At 38.5% G+C, this 14,075-nt stretch overlaps 1 protein-coding gene across 2 annotated transcripts in view; it reads right to left on the bottom strand.

Moving 5' to 3' along the window:
- LOC101891715 (apoptosis-stimulating of p53 protein 1) overlaps window positions 1-14,075 on the bottom strand; it is a 348,817-nt gene that overhangs the window by 275,489 nt on the left and 59,253 nt on the right. The window lies entirely within an intron of this gene.

Raw genomic sequence — 14,075 nt, 5'->3', positions numbered from 1 at the left:
AGCAAATTGAATTACAAATTGGACAAAAATGTTTGAAATTTATTGCAAAACGAATAAAAGGCCTGAAAAGTTTTCCCCAGAAAAAGAAGAAAAGTCACAGCAATCAATGCCGGTTAATCATCGATTTAAAACAAACTGGTCAAAAGTTTGATTATTTCTCAAGGTCAGTTCCAAATAAAATTGCAATTCTTTTTTATGTTTATTTAATAAGAAATCTTTAAGAGATCCCAAAAAAAAAACCCTATTGAATTGTTATTACTGAAATAAAGAATACCATCGAGAAAAGAAATCAATTCTTTTCCTAACCATGCTAGGGGGTAGAAATATTTCCATTTTGTTTGCCATCAATATGTTTCACTCCCCCTTCCCCCCTGATTTTTGGCAATAAATTATTTAAGGCAATAGCGAATGAACGTTTTAGTGTTCCACAGATTCAAATACTATTTGACTGAACACCATCCTCATCATCATCATCACCGTCGTCAGTTCATAATTCTCATGTTTGTATTGAACTTTAATATACCCTTGGCGTATTTGATTGGGGGGGGGGGGGGGGGTAAATAAATGCAAAGATTTATTTTCTCCCCTCTCGCTTGCTCCCTTGCAACATTGCTCCCCATCATCCGCAATAATGTGCCATGTGTTTTGCTGTTTACATAAAAATACCACATTGGCTTATGATTATCAAAAGCAAAACGTATTCTCCCAAAGGTATATTTTGTAAATATTAAATAAGACAGTTGGGTTAAATGCAAAATGGTCTAAGTAACAGAATAGGAGGAGGAATGGAAATGTATCAGATATTTAACTCGAACAAAGCTGAATATGAAAAGTCATGTTAAAACGCTGTTGCCCATCAGAGGACTTTGTTGTCTATCAGAGACTCTCTCGTCCACGAGAGACTCTATTGTCCATCAAAGACTCTTGCCCATCAAAGACTCTTGCCCATCAAAGACTCTTTGGCTCATCAAAGACTATCTGGTCCATCAGAAACTCTCTGGTCCATCAGAGACTCTCTGCTCTACCAGAGTCTCTCAGGCTACTAGAATTTCTCTGGCCCGCTAGAGACTCTCTGGCCCATCACAGACTCTCTGGTCCATCACAGACTCTCTAGTCCATCACAGACTCTCTGGTCCATCAGAGACTCTCTAGCCCACCAGAATTTATCTGGCCCACCAGGGACTCTCTGATCCACAAGAGACTCATTGATTTTCTCTGACCCACCAGAGACTCTCTGGTCAACCAAGATCTCTCTGGCCACTAGGATTTATCTGGCCACTAGGATTTATCTGGCCACCAGATATTTTATGGAGAATTGCGAAACTTCAGCTAGTCGATGGAGACTTGCTGCCACTTCATATGTTCTATGGAGACTTGGTGACACTTCATCTATTCTATGGATACTTGGTGACACAAAGGTCTATGGAGATTTGCTGACACTTCAACTAGTCTACGAAAACTTGTTGATCCTTAAGCTCGGATATGGAGATTTGCTAATCCATCAACTCACCTATGAAGACTTCCTGACCCTTCAGCTCTCAAGGAAGCCTCCCTGGCATTTCAGCTAGTCTACAAATATTTTCTTGTCCTTCAGCTCATCTATGGAAACTTGCTGGGACTTCAGCTCCTCTATGGATACTTTCTGCCCCTTCAGCTTGCCCATGGAGACTTTCTAACCCTACTTCTTGTTTATGGCGTCTGACTTCAGCTCTCGTACGTAGACGTCAAAGCTCTACTGATAGTCTATAAAGATTTTCTTATCCTAATATATGGAAACTTGCTGACCCATCAACTCGCCTGTTCGGACCCGCTGAGAATTCAACTCGTCTATGGAGATTTTTTGGCCCTTAAGCTAGTCCATGAAAACTTGCTGACCATTCAGCTCGCCTGTACAGACGTGCTCACCCTTTAGCTCCACTCATCAGTAAAGGCGATCTTCACCTCCTCTCAACTCATCTGTAAAAAAGACCTTCACCGAACTTGACCTCCACTCAGTTCGTCTATAAAGACTCTCTCCAACTCGTCTCTAGAGACCCTCCCCAACTCGTCTATAAAGATTCGCTCCAAATCGTCCATAAAAACTCGCTTCAACTCGTCTATAAAGTCTCGCTCCAACTCGTCTATAAAGACTCGCTCTAACTCGTCTATAAAGACTCGCTCCAACTCGTCTATAAAGACTCGCTCCAACTCGTCTATAAAGACTCGCTCCAACTCGTCTATAAAGACTCGATCCAACTCGTCTATAAAGACTCGCTCCAACTCGTCTATAAAGACTCGCTCCAACTCGTCTATAAAGACTCGCTCCAACTCGTCTATAAAGACTCGCTCCAACTCGTCTATAAAGGCTCGCTCCAACTCGTCTATAAAGACTCGCTTCAACTCGTCTATAAAGTCTCGCTCCAACTCGTCTATAAAGACTCGCTCTAACTCGTCTATAAAGACTCGCTCCAACTCGTCTATAAAGACTCGCTCCAACTCGCCTATAAAGACTCGCTCCAACTCGTCTATAAAGACTCGCTCCAACTCGCCTATAAAGACTCGCTCCAACTCGTCTATAAAGACTCGCTCCAACTCGTCTATAAAGACACGCTCCAACTCGTCTATAAAGACACGCTCCCTCTCGTCTATAAAGACACGCTCCCACTCGTCTATAAAGACTCGCTCCAACTCGTCTAGAAAGACTCTGTCCAGCTCGTCTATAAAGACTCTCCCCAACTCGTCTCTAGAGACTCTCCCCAACTCGTCTCTAGAGATTCTCTACAACTCATTTATAAAGACTCGCTCCAACTCGTCTATAGATATTCCTCCAGCTTCACGTTTTTTAACATTTCCTTAGAATCGTTAACAAAAAGCGGTTTCTTATTGTCGTCTTTATATTTTATCCCGATTAAATTTGATGAAATCGATTATCTATTTATGCTTTTCAGCTATCATCACCCCCAGGGCGTGCGTTTTATTAAAACCACTATGTCTATATGAACAGCGGAAACCATTGTTTTTTGGATGGTTGTTTATGTTTGTTTTCGATATTGTCAGTACTCACCGGCTCGGTCAGAGTGGAGGGAGGGAGGCTGGCGTGAGCAAATGAAAATTGATATGCCAGACTATAATGCTTGTTTTAATAGAGATCTAAAATTGCCATAAACCTATGACATACTTAAAGATACACCGCCTCCGTCCTTGCCCTCATCATCATCATCAGCGGCAACATTAACATTATCATTACGTGTGCCATATTTAGCTTCAGATTGCTAAAAATTTCTATGATTCCCCTAACGGTGGAAGCTTGCAGCCAATTTGAGAGGAACGTTTTATGACTCATAGTTTCAAAAAAAAAATGTGTTTTTTAAATCATGACGTTTTATTAAAGTTTAGTTTTATTTAAAAATAATTCAAATTTATTACATCCTATTTAATGAAATGTAAACATAGTTTTTTGTATAGAGAATCATAATAAATTAATGTTTCATAAATAACAGTTTGTTTTTTCTCTCTTTCATTACTAATAAATTGGGTAAATACTTTGCAAAGCAGAGCACGTAAAAAGCTGTAATAGCAATGTTTGTCTAGTTGTGTGATTCTCATTTTTTGTTGTTGGATCATAATACATATGTTAACAGCGTTTAAAATATAAATAGACTTTTTATGTCTATTACACAGGTCGACAGTGAGGTCAGTTCGTTTACAGGGTGAGATGAAAAAACTGCAACCAATTTCAGACTGCTGTCATTTCGAAGTCACTCATCCGACAGCTGCTAAAATTATTCCAGTGACAGCTCATTATATTGTTTACAAGCGTTCAAAAGCATTTTGGTGAGAATTTTCCAGGAAAAAAGTTATTCGTGATGGAATTGAAGCGGGATAGTGGGATTTCTTTTTATTTGGCTGGGAAACCACAAGTGGCTATCGTTAGAGCACTCCAGCATTTAAATGTGAATAAATTTTTTGTGTCTCGTACCATCGCTTGTTACCGTGATAGTGGTAGCGTAGCCCGATCTCAAGGAAGTGGACGGAAGAAAACAGCAACATCAGCAGAAATGGTTCGAAAAGTATAGCAGCGACCTGATCGAAACCGGCATCGCAGTTGCCGAAAATGGCTCGCGAGCTGAACATGTCGCAATATTCCATTCGGCAAATATTGAAAAATGAGCTCGGGGTAAAGCCATTTAAATTCCAAAAAGTGCAAGAACTTACACAGCAACAGAAAGAAAATAGACTCAAAAGAGCAAAAAAGTTTCTTCGCTCGGCCGAAAGTGGTGAACTGCCGAATTTGGTTTTCTCTGATGAGATAACATTCGTTGTCCAGCAGTTTGTAAATAAAACAAAATTATCGTGTTAACTTGCCAAAGAGGTCAGCTGAAAATGTGAACCTTCGGTTGGCCACCAGAACTCAAGCGACGGTCATGGTGATGGTGTGGACCGCCATAACAGCCGATGATTGGTCTCCGCTCGTATTAATCTGGAGGGTGTATTAAAGCCTTGGTCATGCAAACATTTTGGCCGCAGATCTTGAACATAGCACGCGCCACCCAAGAATGGTTACAAAATGAGGTTCCTCGCTTCATTTCCAGCGCACAATTGCCATCTAAATCTCCGGATACCAATCCGTTGGACTATTGTGTCTGGAGTATTTTGGAAAGTAAGTTTGGCACTAAAAAATGCCAAAGTTTCAAACAAGTGCTGCGCCGAAAATGCCCACAGAGAAACATTCGGGCAGCGTGTGACGGTTTCATTGGCCGTTTTAAGGCACTAATTCGTGTCAAAGGTGACCAATTCGAACAAATCTAAACTTATTCGGAAATTTGATGCTATTTCCGACATTTTCTGCCTTCATTCAATAAAATTTAAAATAAAACCAGTAAAGAAAGTCCTAAAGTCGAGCGGGGCGAATTTTATGATACCCTACACCACTTTGCTAATTTAGTTGAGCTCCACTTAATAATTAAATTTTTTTTGGGAGAATTCAATTATACACCCTATGATTATAATTATAATTTAAAATTCAAAAGACTAAATATGCCGAAGCATTTGTATCTTTTAAATTCGGACTTGTATTGAACATTTGGTGCAAAATTAATTTGAAATCAGATAAAGATATATATGGGAACTATATACAAATCTGAACCGATCTCGATAAAATTTGGCAAAGATATTTCTGAGCTGTATTTGATATATTTCCCTGAATATCGTTGTTACGGAGTGCATATTACGGCTGTAGGTAACAAATAAAACAAATCGTATGAACAATATATATGGGAGCTATAGCTATATCTGAACCGATCTTCACCAAATTTGGCATATTACCTTCGGTCGTATGTGTCAAATTCCATCCCATTTGGGCAAATATTAGACGTTTGGTGCACAATAAAAGGTAAATCGGACGAAGTTATATATGGGAGCTATATCCAAATCTGAACCGATCTCGATAAAACTTAGCAAAGGTATTTCTGAGCTGCATTTGATATATATTTCCCCAAATATTGTTGTTACAGTGTGCATATTTCGGCTGCGGAGGACAAAAATAACAAATCGGATGAACAATAGATATGGGAGCTATAGCTATATCTGAACCGATTTCGATCAAATTTGGCATACTTATTTTCAGGCCTAATTTGGTTGTATGTGCAAAATTCCATACTATTCGATATTACACGTTTGGTGCACAATAAAAAGCAAGTCGGACGAAGATATATATGGGAGCTATATCTAAATTTTTACCGATTATCTCCAATTTCAATAGGATTCGTCCTTGGGCCAAACCAATGTTGTTTGCAAAATTTCATCTCAATCGGATAATAAATGCGACCTGCATTTTGTTCACAAGAAAACATGGACAGACGGACGGACGGACAGACGGACTGACATTCATAAATCAACTCAGAAAGTGATTCTATGCAGATCATCAAAAGGAACTATAGGTCTATCTCGTTTCCTTTTGCCTTTTACAAACAAATGCACAAAAACATAATACCCTGACCACCTTGTGGTGTAGGGTATAATAAAATTAAGGCGTTTGACTTTGTTGCAGATTTTTATCTCACCCTGTAGAAAACTTGGATCTTTAAGGACTCAATCAGCTAGTTCTCTCGGTCTATAAAAACTCCCTCTAGCACCTCTAAAAATACTCTGTCTAATTCACCTATTAACGCTCTCTCCAGCTCGTCTATAAAGACTACACCCGGTTCTTTTATAAAGCTTGTTAAATAATCTTTCTTTCTGACTTACTGACTGACGTGTTTGATTCCCAACTGTCATTTAGTGTAAATTTTCCGAACAACTGATGTGACTGCAAAATAGACTGCTGCATTATGGCGAATAACAACAAAAAATCAATTAATAATTAATGATTTGCACAACAACGACAACACAAACTGCAACAACAACACCATGAGATGACAAATTAAATAAACGTACTCGCAGATCACACCTCTAATAATTAAATGAACATCACAAAAATTTGCATAGCTCAACCCCACCCATTCCATATTTAATTAAAAATGTCACTGCCAATTTTGCACTGGACGAACCCATTTTCCACAATTAAATTATATTTTTGCCAGCAATGTTGTCAGCCATGTGGTTGTTGTTGCTGCTGATGTTGAATATGTCACCGGAACACTCCCAGATTATGTAGAATAGTGTTACTAAACTGCATGTTCTTTTTTGTTGTTGTTGTGTTGCGAAACACACATTTAGAGAGAAAATAGCTTTTTTTTGCATTTGGGGATTTCATAAATGTTTATAATTTTTGCCGTAATTAAACTTTAATATTTTAAAAGTAATAAATTTTTGTTTTTTTCTTTTTTTAGGTTGTAAGGGAGTTTAACTAGACAGAGATGAGAAGTTGACAAGCTAGAGAGTCGTTTACTTTTTGTAGATGAGTGGGTAGGTATCTTTATAGACGAGTGGGAAGGTGTCCTTATACAGGAGTGGGAGCGAGTCTTTATAGACGAGATGGAGCGAGTATTTATAGACGAGATGGAGCGAGTCTTTATAGACGAGATGGAGCGAGTCTTTATAGACGAGATGGAGCGAGTCTTTATAAACGAGTTGGAGGGAGTCAGCGAGTATCCATAGAGGAGCTGTAGCGTCAACGAGTCTCCTTAGAGAAGTTGAAGTACCAGCGAGTCCTTATAGAGGAGCTGAAGCGTCAGCGATTCTGCATAGAGGAGCTGAAGCGTCAGCTATTCTGCATAGAGGAGCTGAAGCGTCAGCGAGTCTCCATAGATTAGCTGAAGCGTCAGCGATTCTCAATAAATTAGCTGAAGCATCAGCGAGTCTCCATAAATTTGCTGAAGAAACAGCAAGTCTCCATTAATTAGCTGAAGCATCAGCGAGTCCCCTTAAATTAGCTGAAGCATCTTTGGGAATCAGCTCAAGCGTCAGCGATTCTGCATAGAGGAGCTGAAGCGTCAGGGAGTCTCCATAGATTAGCTGAAGCGTCAGCGATTCTCAATAAATTAGCTGAAGCATCAGCGAGTCTCCATAAATTTGCTGAAGAAACAGCAAGTCTCCATTAATTAGCTGAAGCATCAGCGAGTCCCCTTAAATTAGCTGAAGCATCTTTGGGAATCAACTCAAGCGTCAGCGAGTCTCCATAGAGGAGCTGAAGCGTCAGCGCGTCTCCATAGAGGAGCTGAAACGTCAACGAGTCTCCATAGAGGAGCTGAAGCGTTAACGAGTCTCCTTAGATTAGCTAAAGCATCAGCTAGTCTCCATAGATTAGCTGAAGCGTCAGCGAGTTTCCATAGATTAGCTGAAGCGTCAGAGAGTCTCCATAGATTAGCTGAAGCGGCAGCAAGTCTCCATAGATTAGCTGAAGCGTCAGAGAGTCTCCATAGATTAGCTGAAGCGGCAGCAAGTCTCCATAGATTAGCTGAAGCGTCAGAGAGTCTCCATAGATTAGCTGAAGCGGCAGCAAGTCTCCATAGATTAGCTGAAGCGTCAGAGAGTCTCCATAGATTAACGGAAACGTCAGCGAGTCTCCATAAATTAACCGATGCGTCAGCGAGTCTCGAGATTAGCTGGAGCATCAGTAAATCTTCGTGGAGAAGCTTAGGCTATCGAATTTCTACAAGGAAGCACCGGAGAGGGCCTTTAGACGTGTTGAAAGGAGCATTAAAAGGAGAGTTAAATATGCTGAATTTAGAGTCGGTGAGCTAAAGTTATGTCCGCCGATCTGAAGTTAGAGCCTGGGATTTGGTGATGGAACCGGCGACTCTTTTTTTTTAAAGGATGATGGATAGGGCCGGCCCATGAGTAGCCCTATAGAGAGACAAGGCAGGACTCTCTATGGACGAGCTGGAGTTCAGGTCGGCGAGTCTCTATACATGATTTAAAGAAAGACGGACAACTCCCAACTCCCTATTGAGATGAAGGTTTGGGCTGGCGATTCTCTATAGATGTCCGAAAGAGAGCGTCTTCAAATTTGTACAGAGAAACTTGAGGATGCGTATTTAAAGACATGCTTGATGAAACCTCTTTTAGTGGTTCGTAGTAGGGCTAAATGGCAAATAATAAATCCTCATTGAGGAGACAAAGGGTAAGGGTGCAGCTGAACGGCCAGGTGGTTAATACAAATCAATTGAAGAGCCAGGTATTCTTCCATAGATTAATTGAAATGTTAGGAAGTCCATCATAGCGAATTATTCACAAACGGCCGGGAGGCCTGGACCTTCTTATAGCTCATCAGTAAGCTCATCTAGTTGAGGATAACAAAATTTTCTCATATAAAAGTTTCTTTTTCTAGAAAATTTATAACTCTTTCCTGGGAAGATTTCCATATCTTCTTATAGAAGATCTTTAGCAAAAAATGCCTTAATCTTCTTATAGAAGGTTCCCATACATTCTTAACGAGAATTTGCGGATGTACTGCAAATTGTTGTTCCAGAGTGTCGCTCCCATTCTCGGCTGTTTTTATCTTATTCAAGAAAGTTTTAATTCTACAAAAAAAAAAACATTATTTTTAATTACATCTCTGGGAACGGGGTGGGTGTATTGCTCAAGATTTCCTAGGAAAGAGAGTACAAATCACCTGGAAGGAAATAAATGTGATTTTCGGGTAACATGGTCATGGTCTCTTGGTTACCAAAGGCAGACGTTTAAATTTTGTAATGGATTGAAAGTTGTTGTTCTTGTTCTATAAATGTTTATGCAACAAATTTCCTGTCATCAAAAACAACAACAATAACATCAGCAATAGCAACTACACCACAAACAACAAATCCCTGTGGTGCGGCTGATTGAGACTGAAATGGAATATTTTTGTTCTAAGCTCTGGCAAAAATAAAAATAATTGTGAAAAAGTTTTAGAATTTTAATTTCAAATGAATTCATGTGGAATGAAAGCATTTTGCAGTTGACACAAATGAAAGACATGCAGCAGCAGCAACAACAACAACGATGATGACGACAGGAAAAACACATCATGTTTTGTTAATTGAGAATGCAAAATATTATAAAACATACATACTTATGTATGTGTGCTGTAGATGTAGATGTATGTGTATGTATATTGTTTTCCAAAAAAATCATTGCAATTTTTGAAAACTTTTCACATTTAAGAAATCCTCTTTTTTCGTCTGTGTGTGTGTGTGTGTGTGTGCAAATCCTTGACTATGAAAGATGTGAACAATTTGAAACAAAGCGTAACGCATTTTGGGTTATTCCCTTGTAATTTATGGCAGACAATGCTGGAGGATTTCATTTTATTTATACACTCGAAAAAAATAATACCAAAAATACATATAATTTTTAAATAAATGTGAGAGATATCCTGTTCTAACAATGCAAGAAGTCGGGTTGTATTGAGGAAAAAAAGAAGATATCCGTATCTTTTGAAGAACGTTAACTCTATCGACCAAGAGTCCTTAGATTGCTTGTATTTCAGATAAGATGTATTATTGTTATAAGGAACGGTAATATTCATTCCGGATGTCCTCCCTCCAGGAAAAGAAATTTGCTATAAATCCCTTCTTATACCCTCCACCATAGTATGGAGGATATACTGAGTTTGTCATTCCGTTTGTAACACCTCAAAATATACATTTTAGACCTCACAAGGTATATATATTCTTGATCAGCTTAAAATTCTATGCGATGTCCGTCCGTCTGTGGAAGTCATTCTAGCTTCCGAACGAAATGAATTAGGTTGATAAAATTTTACTCAGATGTGAATTACGTCTGCAGGACTTTTGGTATTGAAAATGGGTATTGTAGGTCCACGTTTTGATATAGCCCTTCTAATAATGGTACCTCCCTTTTCGGTATTTTGAGGATTTTGACGACATTATTCACCGGAAATGTTTCAAATTTGATACTTGAAGTTCGTAATGGGTTCTACAGCCTATGACAGAAAATTTTCTGTGCAGGTTCACGTCTTCGTATAGCCCCCATAAACCGGTACCTCCCGATATTCGGTATTTTGATGATTTTAGCGATATTATTCACGGGAATTGTTTCAGATTTAGTGTGAAGTTCGTAATGTATACTATAGCCTATGACAGATTTTTTTTGCAGGTCCACGTCTTCGTATAGCCCCCATATAACGGTAGCTCCCGATATTCGATATTTTGATGATTTTAGCGACATTATTTACCGGAATTATTTCAAATTTGATATTTGAAGTTCGTAATGGGTTCTACAGTCTATGACAGAAAATTTTCTGTGCAGGTTCACGTCTTCGTATAGCCCCCATATATCAGTACCTCCTTTTATTCGGTATTTTGATGATTTTAGCGACATTATTCACCGGAATTGTTTCAAATTTGTTGCTTAAAGTTCGTAATGAATACTACAACCTATGACAGATTTGTTTGCAGGTCGACGTCTTCGTATAGCCCCCATATAACGGTACCTCCCGATATTCGATATTTTGATGATTTTAGCGACATTATTTACCGGAATTATTTCAAATTTGATATTTGAAGTTCGTAATGGGTTCTACAGCCTATGACATAAAATCTTCTGTGCAGGTTCACGTCTTCGTATAGCCCCCATATAGCGGTACCTCCCGATATTCGGTACTTTGATGATTTTAGCGACATTATTCACCGGAATCGTTTTAAATTTTGGTATTCGAAGTTCGTAATGGGTTCTACAGCCTATGACAAAAAATTGTTTGTTCAGGTCCACGTAGTCGTATAGCCCCCATATAACGGCACCTCCCGATATTCGGTATTTTGATGAATTTAGTGACATTATTCACCGGACTTGTTTCAAATTTGGTATTTGATGTTCGTAACGGATTCTATAGCCTATGACAGAAAATTGTTTGTTCAGGTCCACGTCTTCGTATAGCCCCCATATAACGGTACCCCCACTATATTCAGTGTTTTGATGATTTTTGCGACAATACTCACGGGAATTGTTTCAAATTTGATATTTGAAGTTCGTAATGGGTTCTACAGCCTATGACAGAAAATTTTCTGTGCAGGTTCACGTCTTCGTATAGCCCCCATATAGCGGTACCTCCCGATATTCGGTACTTTGATGATTTTAGCGACATTATTCACCGGAATTGTTTCAAATTTGGTATTTGATGTTCGTAACGGATACTGTAGCCTACGACAGAAAATTGTTTGTTCAGGTCCACGTAGTCGTATAGTCCCCATATAACGGTACCCCCACTATATTCGGTATTTTGATGATTTTAGCGACATTATTCACCGGAAATGTTTCAAATTTGGTATTTGAAGTTCGTAATGGGTTCTACAGACTATGACAGAAAATTTCCTTTGCAGGTCCACGTCTTCGTATAGCCCCCATATAACGGTACCCCCACTATATTCGGTATTTTGATGATTTTAGCGACATTATTCACGGGAATTGTTTCAAATTTGGTGTGTGAAGTTCGTAATGGGTTCTACAGCCTATGACAGAAAATTATCCGTGCAGGTCCACGTGTTTGTATAGCCCCCATATAACGGTACCCCCGATATTCGGTACTTTGATGATTTAAGCGACATTATTCACCGGAACTGTTCTAAATTCGGTGTTTGAAGTTCGTAATGAATACTACAGCCTGGCACAGAAAATTGTCTATGCAGGTCCACGTCTTCGTATAGACCCTAATATAACGGCTACATTCGGTATTTTTAAGATTTTAACAGAATTTTTAACGGATTTTATTTCTTTGAAAATTACGAAAATCCTTCCAAATTGTAGAGGATATTCAAAGATCGGCCCGGCCGAACTTAAAGCTTTTTTACTTGTTTATTTACTGAACTTCACATTCCATTTTTCTTATATTTTCCATTTTCCTCCTAGCTTTTCAATCATTCCCCATTAACAAACTTTTCATCTAAATTGTTCGACGCTTAATGTTCCCGTTGCGTAATGCATTTACAACAACATAAATATCGCACCGTCGCGCCATAATGATTGTTAGCATAATCGTAAGCGAATCTATCTGCTTTTGTTCGAACGAAATCCGCCCCCGGGGGATTTAATGTTCTGTTGGCACAAAAAGAGTGTCAAAAGAGATTTTCGAGTGTTTGTTGAGCAACACTTCTTTTGTTCCTGTTATACATTTGCCCCAAAGCCAATGACATGTACAATTACAGACACCCATACACACACATATATGGGGGTCACATGTATGTTCACACATATACACATGGCAAGCTATTTTTATTTACTCAACTATTTTACAGTGGGTTCAGGTGGAAAGAAAAATTAAAATGGAAATATGTTCCGAAAAGTTAATAATTACACTATGCGACAAAATTCATTTTTCTTTGAATAATTACAGGAAATTATGAAAGAAGAATATCGACGTTTTGAAAGCTTACATTGCAAGGTAATCGAAATAAAGGAGTGAGTTTCCCTTTTCAAATCTTATTTGTTTTTTTTGTACCCTCCACCATACTATGGTGGAGGGACTTGTCATTCCGTAACTCCTCGAAATACTCATTTCAGACCCAATAAAGGATATATATTCTTGATCAGCGTAAAATTTAATGTCGATTTATCGATGTCCGTCTGTCTGTCTGTCCGTCTGTCTGTTGTAATCAAGCTATCTTTCGAACGAATTGAGATAGAAGGTTAAAATTTTGCACACATGTTCATTTTTTCAATAGGCAGGTTAATTTCGTAAATGGGTCATGTAGATCCACGTTTTCATATAGCCTCCATATAACGATACCTCCCAATATTCGGTATTTTGATGATTTTAGCATCATTATTCACAAGAATTGTTTCAAATTACGTATTTAGAGTTCGTAATGGGAACTACAGTCTGTGACAGAAAATTGTATATGCAGGTCCAGGTCTTCGTATAGGCCCCAAATACCGGTAACTCCCTATATTCGGTATTTTGAAGAGTTTAGGTACAATACGCACCGAAATTGTTTGAGGTGCCGTATGCTGGTCCTGGTCTTCGCACAGCTCCGATATATACGATGTTTTGATAATTTTAGCTGCATTATTCACCGCTTATTTCAAGTTTCGAATTTGAATATGACAAATAATGCCCATGTAGATCCACGTCGTATAGACCCCAATATAACGGCTATATTCAGTATTTTTAAAATTTTAACAGAATTTTTTGAGGATTTTATTTTTTGAAAATTTCCAAATGGTGGAGGGTATTCAAACGTCGGACTTGCTGCTTTTTAGCTTGTTAAAATTCCGGACTAAGATTCCTTGGAATCCTTACATTTTAGTTATATATTATCTTCGGCAACTTTAACTAATAGCAATACAAAGCTTATATTGGTCAAAAACATTAACCCACAATCGAGTCACAAAAGGGGTCGTTTTGGTCCATTGTCACAATAGGGTTAAAACCTTCTTAAAAACGAGATCGAAGTTAGTCAGAATGCTCTACGAAATTATTTGTCTTACAATTGTACTGTAGGCGTGTGATAAGGCTCGGTTTTTGAAAATTCGTACTAAAAGAGTACGAAAAGTACTAAAATGTTCAAAAAATTAAATACCTTCTATTAGACACATGGAATGAACTAGAATTTAGAAGGAGAGTCACTGATGGAGTACAGGTTAGAGAGATTTTGCAAATTCGACATATAAAGTTATGAAAAATTGTAAAATGTTACTAAACTTCTAAAATGTTACCA

The sequence above is a fragment of the Musca domestica genome, unplaced genomic scaffold, assembly GCF_030504385.1.
Source record: "Musca domestica strain aabys unplaced genomic scaffold, Musca_domestica.polishedcontigs.V.1.1 16, whole genome shotgun sequence".
Lineage (NCBI taxonomy): Eukaryota > Metazoa > Arthropoda > Insecta > Diptera > Muscidae > Musca > Musca domestica.
The sequence above is the reverse complement of the archived record's forward strand: the minus strand, read 5'-3'. Positions and strand labels throughout refer to the sequence as shown.